Consider the following 19,755-nt stretch of genomic DNA (forward strand, 5'->3'; position numbering starts at 1 on the left):
ATTTGCTGTATATAAAGTTCTTGGCTCAAACGTACTCTCAAGACTATAAATATTTCATCACTGTTTTCTAGAATTAAGAAATTTTGTGGAGAAATCTGGGGTCTACCTGATTAGTTACTTGCTTTTTATACCCAGATTTAAATAATGTTTGTTATTTTTTAATGGCAATCAGTAACTTTGCCAGGGTATATACTGCCAATGATCATACTGGTACTGTTTATACAGCTACATGTTGTAGTCTTATAATTTGTACATGGAAAGATCTAGTTCAAGAAAATTTATTTATTTTTCTAGGATATCTTTGTACATTTTCCTCTGTTCCATTTATTCTGTTCTGTCTTCAAGAAATATTATGTGTATGTTAATTTTTTTGGTCTGTCTTCCATATCTATCACTTTTTCTAGACATTTTAATTACATTATTTCTTTCCATCTCATTTTGTTTAATTTTCTCAAGCCTATTTATTATGTCCCTGAGGATATTTTCAGTTGTGCTTATTCCATTTTCTTGATTTCTTCTTGTGTAGCATCTATCTCTGTGATGTTTTTATTTTTCTCTTCCATTTATTTCCTGATTGCATATGATATTCTTCTATAATTGAACAAGCTCTTCTTTGAACTGTTTTTTTCTTTGGGCTTATACTCTCCCTTCCCCTTCAGATAATTTTGCCTATCTTTTCTATGAGACCAAGGAGAGCTATTTGTCTCTTACCTTCCTCTTCTTTCTTTTCCCTATTCATCTTTCATTTTTGAATAGAACCAATTGTTTACTGACAAACTGATGCATTTGTGTGTCAGAACTGGGATTAGGGTGAGGCAAGCAAGGTGCCTGGGGTGCAAAATTTAAAAACAACAGACTTTCAGGGTTTCCCTGGTCTCCTTGCTTGCCTCACCTTACTCCTGGTCCTGGTGTGTGTGTGTGTGTGTGTGTGTGTGTGTGTGTGTGTGTGTGTGTCTAGAGAAGGGGTATTGGGGGTAACATTGAAGGGATAGCAGTGGTGGAGTAAGTCATGGATACCCACTGCCCCCTTAAGGTTTCTTGTCTTAAAAACTTTCTCCCTCCCCAAAGTGAAATTCCCCTTTTGCCTAGGGACACAATTTCCCTGTGTTTTTCGGTATACAGAGGATAGTATAGCTAACAGCAAAGCCATTTGGATCACAGGCTCACAGTTCTCTGCCCATCACTGTTTCCTCTCTTCCCTCCACTATGCTTCATGTCTGGCTATTTCCCTTGGATAAGAGGCTGGATCATCCCATTGAAAAGGCAAGATGACATGCTTTCACTTTGAGCTCCTTCTCCTTTCTCCAGTTTTGTGATATTGCACTATGACTGTTCAGGAACATTCCCTGCATCTCTCATCATCTGTCCTCATGACAAGAACACATGGTTTCATTTCAAAGATTATTGGCTATGACCTTCACTTCTAGTAGGGGATGTCTTTATCCCACCTGATGTCTGAGAAACTGTGCACCTAGGCAGTTACCTTAGTCCAGATTGCACAGTGCCTGGCAGGTTGACCCTCAGGGTGTGTGGTTTGTGGTTGTGACACTGCCCATGTTTTGCGGAAGTGGGAGATTTTTCTCTGTATTTTTAGATATTTTTGGTTGTTTTTGTGGGATTTTTAGGGTGGCAAGCTGAGCAAAAATGCTTTTATGCTATATTCAACAACAGATAGCATATTTCCAGGCCCATAGGAGATACATGGTAATTACTGATTAATTGTGGATGTGAAGATCTGGGGTAGAACTTTAAGAGAGTCAGAGTGTGAGAGGAGATGGGGAGGATTCAGAAGGGAGCACTTTTGCTGTTGAGGTTGTGACTTCCACAAGGTACCAACTTTTCCCTTTTTTACATCCTCCAAGGTGAAATTAGGGGCATTGATTTAGAAGGGAGGAAAATTTCTCTTAGCTTTTCATCTTTGTTACAAGGAAGCTGGGCTGTGGAGGGCCTTTTCCAAGTCTGGGGCTGAAGATCCCAACTATGGATAGTGCACAAGAGTGTTAATTACTCCTGCATTGTCATATCCAGACATAGATAGGCTGTTGTGATTCACGCAGTGAGTCAGTCACTTCACAGTTTGCCTACAGCAGACATGGGGTCTCCTTGGAGCCAGACTGTTGCTTGTCTGGGTCTTTCCCAGGCTCTTCCTTGGACCAGCTGGCCTCTTTACTTAATCTAAATAATTTTTTGATTTTAGCAAAATAGGCTAAAAATAATTTAGTTTATACATTTTAATCAGAAGAAGAAAGCAACACATTAATATAATTCCAAAAGACAATCATATTTAGGAAAAATGTCTTTTCTGAAAGTTGATTGTTTTATTTTTATTGGTCTCATGATAGAGTTAAAAACAATCTTTCAAGGTTGGGCGTTTTCAGGACTGATTGTAGCATCTCCTTTTCTGAGCCTTGTAAGAAAAGGTTAAATAGGAATAAGTTTTGCCTGGTTTGAAATCATTACCATTTGGAAGAATGTGGATTTTTAGACAACTGCTTGAGATTCTTTCCAGATCTATGATTCAATGGTAAATCCTTCCCAAGTTTTCCAATGTAAAACTACTATTTATAGAAAAACCAGGAAAGAAGGAGTTATGGTAAATAATTTCTTATAATATCTTCAGCGATCCTAGACCAAGTCCTTTTTAAATTTTTTTTAACAACTCACTTGAAATACTGAGTGCAAAAATCTTTTATTTTTCTGTTAAAGACAATTGTCTCTCTTGTAAAACATGATAAACGGTATTCATAAGCTCTCAGATAATTCTGTCATGTAAATAAATAACTTTTCTTTTAGGTTTGGGTATTCTTGAATAAGTTGCCTTTAAGTGTTCATCTAGACTTACAACATTTTGAGGGTCAGTACATTTATTGAGATTATCTGTTGCTTTATTTGATATTTTCCATTTCCTCTCTTTTTTTTGAATGCATTTAGTTTCAGTGTGTATTATATCTATTTAATTTATAGTTTTGAATAGCTGTAGTAACAACATCTTTGAGATTTACTATTTGTTTCCTTTTTCTTAAACTACTTCAATTGTTTTATCTGCTCTTAGCAACTTAAATATAAAATTTAAACATGCATTTTGTTCCGTAAGGAATAATTTCTTGTGCTTGTGAGTGGTTCCTACCCCCATTCCTCCCCCCACTGCCCCCTGCCTTTTTTATTCTCATCCTTTACTTCTGTGTATACTTCTCCTCTGAATCAACACTTGATTATTTTGGAGTAGTCATATATAATTAATTGCTTTGCTGCTGATGGGATTGACCATATGGCTCCCAAATTTGATACTACAATGGGCCAACACTTTTTTTTTTTTAATTTTTATTTATTTCTATTTATTTATGGCTGTGTTGGGTCTTCGTTTCTGTGCGAGGGCTTTCTCTAGTTGTGGCAAGCGGGGGCCACTCTTCATCGCGGTGCGCAGGCCTCTCACTGTCGCGGCCTCTCTTGTTGCTGAGCACAGGCTCCAGACGCGCAGGCTCAGTAATTGTGGCTCACGGACCCAGTTGCTCCGCGGCATGTGGGATCTTCCCAGACCAGGGCTCAAACCCATGTCCCCTGCATTGGCAGGCAGATTCTCAACCACTGTGCCACCAGGGAAGCCCGGGACAACACTTTTGATATAGTCCAGACAGTACTATGAAACTGAGACTATTAGGTCAAATAATGTTGGAAGAAAATTAAAGAATCAGTACTTGTAAAAGAAAAATCAGTTTTTGCATGCTCTAATCATGTTGCTTTTATTTTCTTTTATCACCCTACTTCCTTCTCTTTCCTTTCCCACATGTTGCTTTGATCATGGTATTTTTTATGGTTCCTCTTTCCCATAATCCCTTCTCAACTAGGATGACTGCTTAGCCCAGCATAGGAGTTTCTCTCCTGTGAGCCTTCCCTCTCATCAAGCTCAACCTTCATTCTTCTCAAGAGATGGATTACAGAAGGAGCAGATTTAAAATTCACTGCCTGCTCATGAATAAAGATGGTAAAGAGAGCTGTTGTGGTAAAGTTATATTACAAAATATTTGTTTAAAAAACTCATCATTTTGCTCTCATGGGAATTTCTGTCTTAAATTTACTTTAGCAAATAATGACATCCATAAAAAAAGGTCTACCCAAGGGCCTTAATGAAAAGGGAGAACCAAAGCACAGCATTTTATGTCATGAAAATAACAGCTCTGAGAAGTTCACAGGCAAGCCCACTGCTTTAGGCTGACTTTGGCTATTCGGTTTTCCGGCGCTTCCCCTCAAGTTCTGTGCGAGTTGGGAAAGCATGATTGCACGCAAGCTCATGCGTGCCTAAAGCACACGCGCTGATTAGAAGTTGGCTTACTGAGGTTTTGTGATTGTTTTTGTTCATCAAAGTGCTTATTTAAAATAAACGAGGTTAATGGCAGTCCACTCCCCTCTCATTCTGTCCTCCTTCCTAGTCTTTATTTCCAGTGTGATAAGAACTTGTTCTTCCCAAATAGTTCGGCTGCAATTGGGAATGTTTTTTCCTGAGTTGGTAGATTCTCACTGTGGCTCTGAGTAACAGACAACTGTCTGCTATAATGGCCTGTACAGCCCTATGAAAATCACTGTTGTCCTGATTAAAACAAAAAAACAAGAAAAACAAACAAACCCTGCTGCTCTCTTTCTAGCTTCTTTTGAACTCTCTCTAGCCAACTACTTTGAAGGGCAGAATAGGGGACTATTTACATGCTGGGTTTTGGAGTTAGATCCGAGCTTAAATTCTTTTTTTTTTTTTCTTATTGAAGTATAGTTTATTCACAATATTGTGTTAGTTTCAGGTGTATAGCAAAGTCATTCGGTTATACATTATCTATCTATCTATATTCTTTTTAAAACTTCTTTTCCATTATAGTTTATTACAAAATATTGAATACAATATAGTTCCCTGTGTTACACAGTGAATTCTTGTTGTTTATTTTATATATGATAGTGTGCATCTGTTAATCTCATACTCCCAATTTATCCCTCCCCCCTTCCCCTTTGGTAACCATAATTTGTTTGCTATGTCTGTGAGTCTGTTTCAGTTTTGTAAATAAGTCCATTTGTACTATTTTTAGATTCCAGATATAAGTGATATCATATAATATTTGTCTTTCTCTGTCCGACTTACTTCACTTAGTATGATAATCTCTAGGTCCATCCATGTTGCTGCAAATGGCATTATTTCATTCTTTTCTATGGCTGAGTAGCTGAGTAGTATTCAATTTTATATATATATATAAATAATCTCACATCTTCTTTATCCATTCATCTGTCGATGGACATTTAAGTTTCTTCCATGTCTTGGCTATTGTAAATAGTGCTGCTGTGAACACTGGGGTGCATGTATCTTTTTGAATTAGAGTTTTCATTTTTTCTGGCTATATGCTCAAGAGTGGGATTGCTGGATCATATGGTAGTTCTATTTTTAGTTTTTTAAGGCACCTCCGTACCATTCTCCATAGTGGCTACACCAATTTACATTCCTAATAACAGTGTCGGAGGGTTCCCTTGGGGCTTAAATTCTGACTCCACCATTTACTACATGGCATCGAGCAAATTATTTAACCTTTCTGTCTGTTTTCTCATCTATCAAATAGATATTTGTAAAGACAAAATGAAATCATGCATGGAATAACTGCTAACACAGAATAAAACCTCAGTAAAATGTATCTCTTATTATTGCTGTCTTATAATACTGATGTGTGCTTGGAAGCCATTTTATTATTTTTAAAGTGTTTTTATACCATTTTTATTCCCACTAGATTCCTACCTTTGAAGGAGTCTTAAAGACCATTGCCATTATTTACATTTAGCAGTCACTGGGATTTTTTTGAGCATTTGTGATTAGAACACTGGACCGGGCTCTTTGGTTGTTACTAAAAAATAGTGAAAGTATTCATTCATGTTCTTAATGTGCTAAATATCTGGTCCAAACTAAATATCATAGCTGGGGAATTCACTAAGGGAGGAAGACTTCCTGGAGAGAGGAGGGCACATTTAGAATTCTGAGAAGCAGCCAATTTTCTCTCCCTTGCACAGAATGGACCCTGGTCCAAAGACCTGCATTTTAGTTCCACTGACTAGGTGTCTTCTTACCACTTAACCTTTCGGGATCTTAGTCTCTTTGTTGATTAGGTTAGTTTTCCAGGAAAACTGCTTCTATCATGCTGTTCTACTGCTTGAACGTCTCTCCCTTGCTCACTGAATTAAAGTCCAACTCTGTGCCTGGCATCCACATCCTGCACAGCCTGCTTTCTGGACCTAGTCTGCTGTGAAGCTGCTTCATGTACCCCACACTCTGTCGTGGGTGACACTGTTCCCTAGGGCTTCCCTTGCTCTCTTGTCTCGGCCTGGCCTGAATGCCCGTCTCCATCCCTGCCATGGTCTCCTACAGTGAACATACTGCTTCCCACCCAGCTGCTGAAGGCAGAGGTCTCGCTGTTCCTTTTTACATTCCCTCTGCATCCCTCATCAGTTGATCATTTGCCACCCCATCTTATTAATTTCCTCTGATTAAAATCTTTTCATGCATTCCCTCTGCAGTCCATGCACTAGGTTGGGCCTCCTTTATATTTTGCCTCGATTGTTGCCGTAACCTCCTAATGCTTTTTGCTTCACTTCCTCCCTTTAAATCTGTTCTCCATCCTGCTGGCCTGGTGATCTTTCTAAAGTTACAAATGTGTCACTCTCCTGCATACAATCCGTCAATGCTTTTCCATTAGTCTATGGAAAACAATCAAAAGCTTTTCATAGCCCACTTTGTACTGTAGTTACATGTGCCTTTGCTTTGTCGTTCCTCTTGATTATAAGCTATTAGAGAGCAGGGACTATGTGTTACTCAGCTTTGTACTTCCCAAAGCAACTAGCAGAACATCTCACACTCTAGTAGGTGTTCACTATATGCCTATTATGTGAGTCTGTCAAATAGAACTGATGTTCTTGACTTTATCTTTCTCAAATTAGATGTGATGATTCCATGAAGTATTATATAGAAGACCATTGGTAAAATTAAATCGATCCATCCCCAGCAATATTAAAAAAAAAAAAGCCTGGGTGAGTCACATATTCATAAGTCCATCTGAAAACTTCATTCTTTGTATGGACTACTCAGTAAAACCTCATCTTTACATGATTGATGACGGAGCCCTGCTGAACTGTTGCAAATCTCAAAAACAATGGCCGAGCTCTATAGATAGAGTCCAAAGAAGGTCGAGCTGGGATGCAATCTATCTGTAGAGCTCTCAGCAGCAAATAGGGCAGCAGGACTTGATGAGGTCTAGGGCTCCCTACAGATGGCCAACAAGTATTTAATGGGCATCCCAGAGTGGCTTAATGTTCCATACCGTCACCCAAGGACCTTTATTCGGAGCCAAGATTACTTGGTAAATCAACAAAGCCGAGTGGCCCGTTGCCAGAGTTCAAATATTCTCTTTCTCTCTCATCAGTTCTTCCTTTCCTCTCCTAGCTGCCAGGCATGGAAAAGAGGATATGAGCTGGGACGGCTCTCGGCTCTCGTCCTGGTCCACTTTAAGCATTATTTCACCATAAAAAAACAACTCACCGCTGCCCCTCTTAAAGAGATGAAAACTTCTCTGCTTAGAATTCAGTGACTCATTCCACTCGAGCACAACCACATTCTTTCTAGGGCGGAAACCCTGAATTCAAGTGCAGCAGGCCAAGTTGGGGAAAGAACTTTAAGCTGTTTCTGGGAAAGAACTTGTCTTCTCACTGATGGTGAGAAACAATTTTTACTCTTTGCAAAGAGTTAGAAGCATAAGTATGCTAGTGAATAATAATCTTAGACCTAGACAAAGAATGTTTTGAGGGGTGTTTTGATTACAGTTAAATTTTTTTTTTTTAAGTTAAACATCTAAGTTCCTGAATTCTTGTCATAAATGTAATTCTGGAGAAGCATCAAGCGGGGAAGAAGTACATACTGGAGTGAAAATAGGGATGTGTTATCAGATATTTGTAATAGCAAAGTGTCTTTTCTCTAAACTCTTCTGTAGCTAAAGCCACAATTTGCAGTGCTATATGTAATTGAGGCTAGCCGCCATATGTGCTTTCTCATTACATGCTGGGATCTAGGCTAGGCACTCACCCCACAAGATTTCATTTAATCCTCACAGAGACCCTGTATAATGGACAAACGGTAACTGCCAAACTGGATCTACATTTGCCTGAGAGACCAATGAGTTATTTATTTCAGCACCCCTGGTAGAATTATTTAGGGACTAAAATAAAGCTGTGACAAAGCAGGAAAGGTACAGCACTGAGAAATTCAGTGTTTAATAGAATCCCAGTAAGGGAAGGGATGTTCAAGGAACAGGACTGATGCTAAACTCCCTTGGGCAGGTAATCATCTCTTTGGGCCTTTATAAATCACAAAAGTGTGTTGTAAGTTTTTCTGGTCTGCATATTTCTATAGTCTGCTGAGTCCCTGAGGATTGCTTAGCACTGTGCTCTCATCCAGGTTAAAGGGAAGCTAAAAAGAATGTAATTAGCCTCATTATCTAACCTAAAACCTTGTGCAGTGGACCTAGAGTCTCCTGAGTGCCTGCTATGCTTTAAGGTCCCAGGGGGCTGTGTTTCAGTAACTAACCAAGGGGTTCTTTTGTGTATATCTTGCCAAAATCCCTTAAGAGCATCTTAACAGCTTGGCAATTTTCAGGACGAATCCTTTTCAAGTATAAAATAAACAGGGATTTAAAAATCTTTCCTTCTGTTTTGGACAGAATTCCAGCTGTCTGCTTCTTCCTTCTCTCCAGCAGAAACAAAACCAGTGACTTGTATCCATTTACAATCCACAAAGTTTAATCTTGGTGCTCTCTTACAGGATGTATTCCTTCTACTGTGTTTCCTGTATTAGTGAGCTTTTCATCTTCTGCATAATCTCGGTGTCTCTCACTGCTTCCCCTACTCATTATAACTTAGTTCAAGCCTTTATTAGTTTTCCTATTGCTATTGCTTACTAATTTTTTTTTTGTTCGTTTTTCCAGTCTTACCCTTTTCCTGCCAATCCACCGTGCTGCTATAGTTACCTTTACAAAGCACACCACAGGTTTTATCTGCCTTAAACCTGTTTAAAACTGGTGATAAGTCCCTACTGTTCCCGAATGCCTACAGGAGAAAGTACCAACTCCCCAGTGTTGGGGTTTGAGGCAGAGCTTAATTATTTACCTTTCTTCCTTTGATTCCAGATTTGGAATCAATTGTGTGTTAGACACACAAGCCAGATGGGCATGAAAATGCAGTATCTGGTTTACTGCTGATCACGCTGCACTGGGGCTTGGGCCAGAGGCAGGCTAAAATATGGCTTCCTGCAGTCCTTTCCTTGAACCTAGCCATAAAGTTCAGGAAGAGGTGCTGGAGAACTGTAGCCCATTTCCTTTTGGTGCAGGTTTCCGGCAGTCTGGGGACTGCCTCAAGGGTTGAGCAATCAATCACAAAGCCTGTTTACAGGGCTTGCAGAGTCTCTGAAATAACACTTCCTTAAAATCTCAGAGGGAGGCCAGCCTATACAATTTCTGGAAATCCAATAGGCTAGCAATTAAGATGCAATCATACCACATCATGGTCCTTGAATCCAACTTGGTTTCAGAGTTTCTGTCTCTTAGCAATGTCTTTCTTTACCTTTTTGCCTCTTGGTCCCTGTCCTTGGAACAGGCTGGGATAATGAGATGGGGTTCATCCTTGGGGATGTCCCTTTAAAATGGTGAAATTACAGTCTTTTTGAGGTTGGAAGTGTATAGCCTGAAGTGTCTGGTAAGCACTGGGGAAATTAGGTTTCCCCAATATTATCTCCTTTCAATATAGAAAAATAAGTTTTTGTGTCTTCATAAAGATTGCTCGAGAAAGAAATGATCTCTTTGGTGAGGCTATCTGGACCCTTCCTGTCTCCTGTCAGAAGGCGAGCTTGGCCTGAAACTTTAAGGACCACACTGAAGGTTGACTAAAACACAGTCAATCCATTTTAATTTTGTCATAGCTGGTTCCCCAGATGCACAGAAATGAACTGGATTGAGTCCCCAGGATACAGATAGGAAAAATCTTCCCAGCTGCTTTGTTATCACTTACAAAGTACTGTCGCATTCCCAGGTAATGAAAGGTCACTTTCACTGCCCAGCATACCACTTGTTTTCAATCAAATTCACATTGTAATGCCTGTCAATTGCAACACCCGACTTCCAACTACTGATCTCTGCATTAGGCAGAATTCTTGTGGGTGCAAGTGAGAGAAACCCAACTCAAACTAGATTATAGCCAGAAGTATGGAAACCCACGAGGTGTCTCTGACCTCAGGCTTGGCTGCATCCAGGAGCTTAAACTACCTTATGATGCTTTTTTTCTCTCCATATCTTGGCTCTTCCCTCTGGGAGTCTTTAGCTTCTGACAGTCTATTTTTATAACTGCTTCTAGTACCAGAGAAAGAAGACTCTTCTTTTCCCAGAGACCTTATCTCAGATGTGATGGAGAAGGTCTGATTAGCCCACTTGGAGCATGTGCCTCTCCCTTAACCATACAGCGCCCAGAGGGATGGGGTGCTCTGAGCAACCAGGTCTGGGTCCTACGTCATATGCCTTCCTCTGGAGCACACAGGGGTGGGGGAGATACCCCATCTTTACCACCCTGGAAGGAAGTCGGCATTTCCTGAAGGAAGAGAGCAGAACAGACAAGAAACCTACGCCCACTTCCTGGAACTTATTGCGTTGTACCATAATTGTGTGTTTCTGTGTCTCATTTAGCCTCCACGTTAGACTCAGAGATACAGCGTGGCGAAGAAGATTACAGTTTGACCCTCTCACAAAGTCAGAAGACGATGGTTCAGTCTGGATTTCACTTGTTTAAAAAGGGAAGAAAAGAGACTCTCCAAGCACTGCAGCCTGTGGCTGTGTGCCTCGTGCTGTAAGCACCAGGCCCAGCTGGGTCAACACCCCGTTATGCACACTGAGAAAGGATCTTGGCGCAAACACTTGCCCTGCTGGGCCTGGCACCTGCCCTGCCGAAGCCTGAGGCTCAGTGTAGCTATCACCTGGGAGGTCTGCAGAGACATGGCCCTGGCCAAGCCACCTGCTCTGGCTTTTCAGTGCCCCCCGTGCTGTCAAACTTTCCCAGGCCAGTAGGGTTTCTGCATACAGGATAGAGCAGTCTCTGTGACCCAGGAATGCACTCGGTTAAGGGTGCTGCACACCGACATGGCCTACACTCCAGGTTCTTTTTATAATGTCCCTCCTTAAATAAACTTCTTATGTTGAATGAATTTTAGTTTTACAGAAAAGTTGCAAAGACAGTACAGTTCCCATATGTTCTTCGCCTGGCTTCTCCTCTTGCTGACATCTTATAACTAAGATGAATTTTTCAGAACTAGGAAATTAATATTACTCTAAACTAAAATACAAACTTCATTCAGATTTCAGCAGTTTTCTCACTAATATGGTTTTTTTTTTCTTCCAGGATATCACATTGCCTTTAACCAAGTTCTTTTGATTTACTCACAGAACTAATTCTCTTACGTCAAATGCTGGTGTGGTAGATTAATGGTCCTAATGGCCTCCGTTGATTACCCGTCCCTGTAACCGTGCTCCTTGTGATGTGAAATTTTAGCACCTCCTAGAAAGAAGTGCTCTACCTCCCCACGCTTGAATCTGGGCTGACCTTGTGACTTGCTTTGGCCAATACAATGCAGCAGGTATAAAGATGTGCTCATTCTGAGCCTGGGCCCCAAGAGGCCTCGGGTACTACTGCTCCCTCTCTTGGACCCCAGCCTCCTTCATTAGAACAAGGCTGGGCTAGCCTGCTGAATCGAGGAACTACATGAATGAGACAGGAGATATCCCAGCTGTATACTGAGGCCACTGTAGACAGCCAGGCCCCAGCTGACTGCAGATCCATGAGGGAGTCCAGCCAAGATCAGCTAAGCCTGTCCCAGAGCACCAGGATTACCCAAATGGCCTGTAGACTAGTGAGAAAAATAAATGTTTATGATTGTGAGTCACTTAGAGTTTGTGGTTGTATTTATGTAACAATGTTATAGCAAGAGATAACTGATACAGCTGGGTCTGGATGGTGACCCAAGTTTCACTGTCACCAACAAGTTGAGTTAAATTTGTTGAATTTTTCAAATTGTTGGTCTTCTTGGGACTGCTCTTAGACCTTTGTAACCAGGTATAGTGAACACTTCTTTATAGGTTCCCCTTCTCTTGATCCAAGTGGATTTGAATAGAAATCTCATATGTGAAAAAATATTTCTCTTGTAACAGTGGGTAGTTCTGGGTGCTTGCCTAACCCCTGGTGTCTTTGGCTTGTGCATACTGACTGAAGTTGTGGGTCACCACAATATGTCCCCGGATTTCTTTCTATCTAATTCCAAGGACAGGAAATCTCCTCCTACTTGCTCTAGGTTTTTGCTGCTTTGGGTATTTCCCAAATATGCGATCTATGTTGGCAGGATTTTCTGCTGACTGTAGTGGGTACAAGTCTGGAATTTAAATTTGATGTCTTCAGCCACCTTAGATTAAACATTTTTTTTTTCCCTCTCCCAGGGTAGACAATGGTTATTTTTTAAAAAGTGCTCTCAGAATGGTGGGGTACTGCTTTGAGGCAAAACCAATTACAAAGGGACATTCTATTGTTTCATATAATGCTGGTTAAACAGCTTTACTTTTTCAGTCTTGAAGTTAAATTCTGGTTCTTCTGGAGAAGGCTCTGGTTTTCTCCTTTACAAGGGCTCAAGCTTTTCCTCTGCCTTTTCCACCCTCTTGGATTCCTCCTCCTTCCTACTGGGGTGGTGGCAGTTTTCCCAGGATTACAAAGATGCAGGCGGCAGTCCCAATCTTTTTGCTATTCTCCCTCCAGAAACTATCTTAACCCTGACTCCCGTGCAGAAGTTTCAATATCTTGTGGATGGGAAAGCAAGAGAGCCGCATGTTTCTGCGCTCCGGTCAGCAGCCATTGCCTGGATGTGTCAGATGAGGAAGGGGATCTGGACGTCTAGCTCCCTATCCCAGGCTTTCAGACTCTCCTCCTGTTTGTGGTCCTCTGCCCAACTTTTGAGGCAACTGTGCCCCCAGTACCTGAGTCTTTCTGGGTTTTGTGGAATGAGGTGACTTGCTTCATTCACTTGCTCCTCCCTTTCCCCACCCCCTAATTGGGGCACTTGTTCAGCTTTTGGTTCCTTGAACATTTTTCCATCTTCCAAAAATGTGTTGACACCGATTTTTTACTACTATATCCTCTTACATTCTCTTAGTCCTTGTGAATCTTCTTTTTGAACGCATTATTAACTTTTAGTAAGCTTCGAAAGTACAAAAATGCTTAACATTAATTTTCATGCCTTTTATGCCTAAGCTATTTAATAATATATAAAAACAATTAAAACATTATTTACTATCACATCCATAAAGCTAATGATAAAAATGACATACATCAATATGAAGAAATATTGAATAAATATAATAAATCTTATTAACAGTAAAATGAAAATAAATACACCCTCAGATGTAACACATAAAACTTGATGCTACAGGAGTGGGTTTATATCTTGATTTGATTCTTTCACTCTTATTTCAGTGGGGTTTTGCAAGAAATTTACCATCACGTTCCATCTGCCATGTTAGCCTGAAGTCTTCAGACTTTTTAGATTTTTATGAGCATATATAAATTTGTTCTGCTGTAACTCAATAATTGTCTTCTTCAGGAATCTTGTCTTGCTTTTTAAAAAGGCACATAATAAATTATTTTAAAAGAAAAAGGAGTTGGAACTGTAGAGTTTAGAATTTTAAAGCAAAATTATTTTTTACCTCTAAGGATTTGAGTAACTCATAAGAATAGCAACAAAATGTAAACATCACTGGGCACATCTAGCATTTGATTATATACACTCTTTGTTCAAGAGAATGGATTTTCTTTTCTTATCACTATTAGCACTCTCATTAACACAGAGCTTATATTCATTCCTATCACCTTAATCACCCATTTTACCATTATTACGATAAACAAAAGAGTTTGTCTGAAACACAAAGGAAGTAGCTCTAGTGCTACAGCTTCTCTTCCATGACCTTGATGTTGGCCATGATAGGGACAATATAATGCGGTGTTTGTTCCAAAACATATTAAGGATATGACATTATAATGAAATCCTACCTAAGTTTTCAGAGATGCAAATATTATTTTAAAAATATATAAACTGGATCATAACACATCCACTGTTCTGCAAATTGCTAATTTCTCTTCATAGATTGTGAGCGCCTTCCATGTCAGTACCTAAAGAAATAACTCCTTTTTCTTTCTAAAATAGCTTCTCAGATGGTTTCCAATTCAAAACAATGTTGGAACAAATATGCTTTAACATACTTTTTTGCTCATTTGCTTATATATTTCTGTAAGATATTTTTTCCCAGAAGTATAATTATGAGTCACATGGCAAGCACCTGTTGTATTTTGATAGATAAGACCAGATTGCCTTTCAAAAATGATCAATTTATACATTCCAAGCAATTGTCAGAATGTTCATTTTTTCATCCCCTCTTCAAAATTACATTTATTTTCTCCTTTGTGTCTTTGTTTATCTGATAAGTGAGACAGTACTGTCTTAGTTCACACTCTTGAGCATCAGTGTGGAGGTGTTGTGCTTTACTCTAACTCCAGTCCCCAGACACAAGCAAATACTTTTCTCCCATTTCTGATAAATGGTAGAAGAGTGAAGTCAGCCCTAAGGTTTTCAACAAATCCAGATGTTTGTTCATCAAAGGGCAGTTGTCCTTGAGAACATGAATGACCTGAAAAGCTTATCTTGTTTACCTCCTGATTCTGTCACTTTGGTAGCATTTTAGAAGTATACCAGGTTAGGACTCAAATGCTCTCTCCCTGGTGCTCTCTGAGAAGAGTTTGTACTCTCGGTAATAATTGTCTCTAGCCAGAGGGAGAAACATTTTTTTTGACTTCCTTTCTTGGTGCTTTAGTCCAATCTTTGGGAGCTTCTTTCTGTATCAGTTCCTTGGGGTAGTCACTAGAGATATATTTTGATTCTTTCCTTTTAGGCTTTTGAAGTGTTTGTACCCTTGTCCCTCTTTCTCCCCCATGAGATGTGGCCATGGGATGCTTCCTCTTCACCTGAAGCCTTGTAAGAAGGTTTCTAAGGAAGAAAGAGTCGCCTGATGCCTGAGAAAGAGAAGCAAACTGACTAAAATTTCCTGTGTCTTCAGATTAGAGCAAGGAAGTCAATTGGGTGCCTATTATTAATCCCTTTAGGTTCTTTAGGTTTCACCTCTTACTCTAGCCATCTAGGCTTCAATCTATTTTGGGAAGTGAAAATTGACTATATCTTACCTAGAATCTCTTGTTTCCTGTGCTGGGGCTTCTCTGAGGCTGTGGCATGGGATGCCGTAGGACCCCACTTGGCACTAAGCCACTGACTCCTGGACTTATGGGGGAGTTAACACCCATGGGACAACCTTGATCAATAAGGGATGGGTGCTGCCAGAGAACTTTGTCTCCCTTTCTTCCCCTAGGTGGGTGGTCCTGAGACAGATTGCATAAGACTACTTAGAAGGTTCTGCAGGAATGATTTGTCCATAGCAGTGGCCAGTGCATCTGTGTTTGGTTGAAAAATGACACCCAAAGATGACCATGTTCTTACCCTGGAATCTGTAAATATGTTATCTTTTATGGCATAAGGGACTTTACAGACATTATTAAGTTAAGGATTTTGAGATGGGTAGATTATCCCGAGTTATCTGGATGGGCCAAAATGTAATCACAAGAGTCTTTATAAGAAGGAGGCAGTAGAATTAGAGATAGTAGAAGGTATGATGATGGAAGCGAGAGGTTGGAGTTTTGTGAAAAAGGAGTCATGAGCTAAGGAATACTGGCAGCATCTAGAATGTGAAAAAAACCAAGGGAACGGATTCTACTTTCAAAGGCTCCAAAAGAAACCAGCACTGCTCAGCACCTTGATTTTAGCCTGTAAAATCCACTTCAGACTTCTGACTTCAGGACTATAAGATAATAAATTTGTATTGTTTTTAAGACACAGAAGTAATAGGAAACCAGTAGAGCATCCATGTTTCATTCCCTCATCCCTTACTCCTATTCCTTGGGATAATATTCCCATATGAAATTGCTTATACAGACACGTTTGGCTCAGAGTCTGCTTTTAGGGGAACCCAGGCTAAAACAGGAAGTAATTAGACTTCCACTGACAGTCTCTACAGTGTGTTTTTCTTGAGGATCAGATTTAGGACGCATGTAGTTGGTTTGACTTAGATTCCATCTAAGATGGCAATTGGCAGGGAAAAGAGGTCTCAGCTGAAAGATACTCAAGTATACCCAAGGACCAGGGAAGGAGGGAGAAGCGGCAAATGGTCAGCCAGAGTACATGCCCATGTCCGGGAACTGAAGATGAGATCCCCAGTATTGGGGGAGGTGGTGTGTATGTGTGTTGGAGTGTATCATCAGGGTCTAACTAGGAAAACAGAAAGCACCTTCAAGTATTTACAGTGAAGGAAACTTACTGCAGGGAACTGTTTGCGCAGGTAACAGAGGAGCTGAGAACCAGAAAGGGGATGGAGAGGTAACCGAGAGATTGGAAAGAGCAGGAAACCACTACATCCTCAGGTTGGAGAGCAAAGTGAGGGGTGATGATATTGGACCCTGTGGGCTGGGACCACCAGAAAGAAGCTGGAATCAGAGTGGGGCTTTTCAGCAGGACTGACTCTCTGAGGAAGTGCAGCCATTTGCCGCTGGAGAGGCCACAGGAGGGAAATTGAGATGGGGAGAAGTACCCTGGCTTCTCCCCCCAACCCACCTTCCAATCCCCATTCAGCACCTCCAGTTGATCAAACCCAAAGAAGCCAACTCTGTTGAAATACAGGGCAGGTAGAGTAAGAATGGATCTGACAGCAAACAGACCCAGGGCCGGCATAGAGCATCCTTCCAAGAGTCTATGAAGAGACACCCACAAGAGAAAGAATCTATTTTAAATACCCGCCAATCTCTGTGGAGACCAATTCCAGGTTGGTGCCAATTGGGCAAAACTTTTTCTTGCCTTATCTCTTCTCCCTTTCCACGCTCCAAGCCCTGAGTGAGGGATCAGAAACTGTAGCTGGTAAATTCGGCAGGTTCCTGGAGATGCTGACAGAATAAAGAAGGAAGAATCTGCCTTCTCCTTTTCCACAGCTGGCTTCCCATCTATCATGGGCTTGAGCTAAGGGAAGTGGAAGCTTTAACTCTGAATGAAATTTAAGTTTTTGGTTTTTACATAAAGCACACGTTAATTACTAAAACAAGTCTGTTTTAGGCAGCACTGACATGGCTAGAGGGTGTCATCTGAGGAAAGTCAGATAACCTAAGGGGCCTGCCCAAGAGTTCGTCTAAAGTAGTGAGAATAAATAAGCCTTTTCTCTCCATGCTGAACAATTATGCGAAGAAAATTGTGAGAGAAGAACACAGTTTAGTTGAACGCTTCTCATCCCATCTGTGCATGGGAAGCTTTGTGACTGGGACCGTTGAACTTTTTCTCACTTGGTTAGAAGTTGCAGGAAAGATTCCACACTACTCCCTTTATACTCACGAGTGGGTTAGGAGCCCATGATTGCGTAATTGTTTTTGTTTTTATTTTTGTTTTAATTACCTCCACTGTAGGAAGTCAAATGTGGGAATGGTTGGCATCCATTATTTTGGAGCTTCAGCCACAACTCAGACTGTAACATTCTATTTAATATTCTTAAATGGTTGTGATTTAATTGATTTAAAATCAATTCACAAATGATTACGTTTTTAGCATCAGCAGAAAAAAAAGAGTGTCTGAGGTGTGTTTAGTTATGAAGGTATAAAGAAAACTCTATCCCTGTATACTCAACTTTTGTGATTGTTGAAACTCATATCCCTTACACATGAACACTTGTCTGAAATGATGAAGAATCCTGGTATACGGCACCTCTGCTCCACAAACTAATATAATCTTAGATGAGCATTGGAACAAGTCAGCTTGAAATCAGAGAGTTGTGAGCCTATGAGAAAAATGGTTTGCAGCAAGGAAGAAAATTTTCTGAAGTCCCAGCTGATTTTGGAACAGAGACTATCATAGGCCCATGATTGAAAGTGTATCACAGAAAAGGATGGGCATGGAAAGACCCCAACTGCAGACATATAGGTGCTGAAACTATTGACTCTTCCTGAAGAGAGAACGCTGTACAATCTTAGGTGAAAAGTATGGAGACTGGGAATATATTAAGAAGGTCTTTGCTTTGAAAAGAGAGGATGCACCCCATAATTAGGCAAGGAAGAGATTTTAAAGCTAGGAATTGTGATACTAGGGCAGGCTTGGGAGATCTGAAGGAGGGGTGGGAGTGGGCATGAGACAGGGTCCAGAAAGTGGAGACAAAAACTACTCTCATTAGGTGACCACACCTCAGAGACTCCGTGACTCTGGGGAGGAAGAAGGAATGGCAGGAGATTGTGTTGGTGTTTCACCCGATACTTCTCCCTGCCTTTAAGCAAGAGCGGCTGCTCACCCTCATTGAGCAAGCGCTGCCCGAGCTTGTCGCTCTCAAGGGAAGCCGTGGCTATAACTGAGGTTGAGCAATCTGGGTTGGGTGGGGTGGGTGTGGTCAGTGATGCTGGGAGAAAGGAGAATGTCTAGAGAAACAAGTAGTGATTCTCTACCGGAAATATGTGAGCACTTCACTAGGATTTGGGTTCAACCTACATGCTCTTGCGTAGCTTACTGCTCCGAAGAAACAGATTCCAGTTTTTAACTCTGTCCCACCTTCTGGGAAGGGCAGGTTGTGTGGGGTGCACTCAGAGGCCAGCAACTGTCACTTGTAGGAATGCAAAGCCAGTAAAGCTAGTCAAGGGGAGAATTGAAGCAGGATGACACACATGCACACAGTTACCAGCGAAGAAAACAGATGAAGAGCCCTCAGCAGATTGGAGTAGGGTGGCCAGCAGTGGTGGGTGGCACAAGAGGAGTATGGATGGACCGTGACATGTGAGGAGGTCATTCAATGAGAGGAAAAGATTTGGAGAGACCACACGAGGAAGAGCAGAGGAACCCTGAGACTCTGCTGGCTCCTGCCATGTGACCACTGTTGGGGCATGGCGGTCCATCAGTGCCCATGCATTCCCATCCATGTGGCCTGTGCCTGCACTTTATGCAGAGGAGCTACAGCAGCTGTCCTTCTAGTGGATATTTGGTGAGAACTGATGTGATGGGAGAAACTGATGCCCGTTCAGCTCCATCTGAAACCCTCAGTAAGGATCTCCCCCTTGTAGTGACCCAGAACACTTACAGGTTAGAATGTCACTCCCAAGCCCCTCTACAGAATACACACAAACCCAGAAATTTACGCCCTTGACAAACAGGGGGATGTGGGACATGGGAGAGAAAACCCTACTGCCTTTACTTGGTGTGACTGAAGAGAGACAACTTGAGATCCTTTCCCAGAGCTGGGACACGTGGAAACATGGCCATGTGTACCATCTCTGCTATGTGAGCCACAAAACCACACTTTCTGAAGCCATCTCCCCACCCCATAACTCACATTGCTGTTTTTTAAAATTCCCAGTTAATATTCCACTTCAATTTTGATTTCTAAAGAAGACCCAAACTATGGGTGTCACCCAGACTTTTATCATTTGCATGTCTCTTTGACATTATAGCACACACCATCTCCATAATCTCAATATCAGCAAATGTTATCTAGAAGTGTATAGGTGGTGCTGAAACCATGGCTTTCCGCTCCCATACCCTGGGGTTAGTAA

This window comes from Balaenoptera acutorostrata, chromosome 18 (assembly GCF_949987535.1).
Source record: "Balaenoptera acutorostrata chromosome 18, mBalAcu1.1, whole genome shotgun sequence".
NCBI lineage: Eukaryota > Metazoa > Chordata > Mammalia > Artiodactyla > Balaenopteridae > Balaenoptera > Balaenoptera acutorostrata.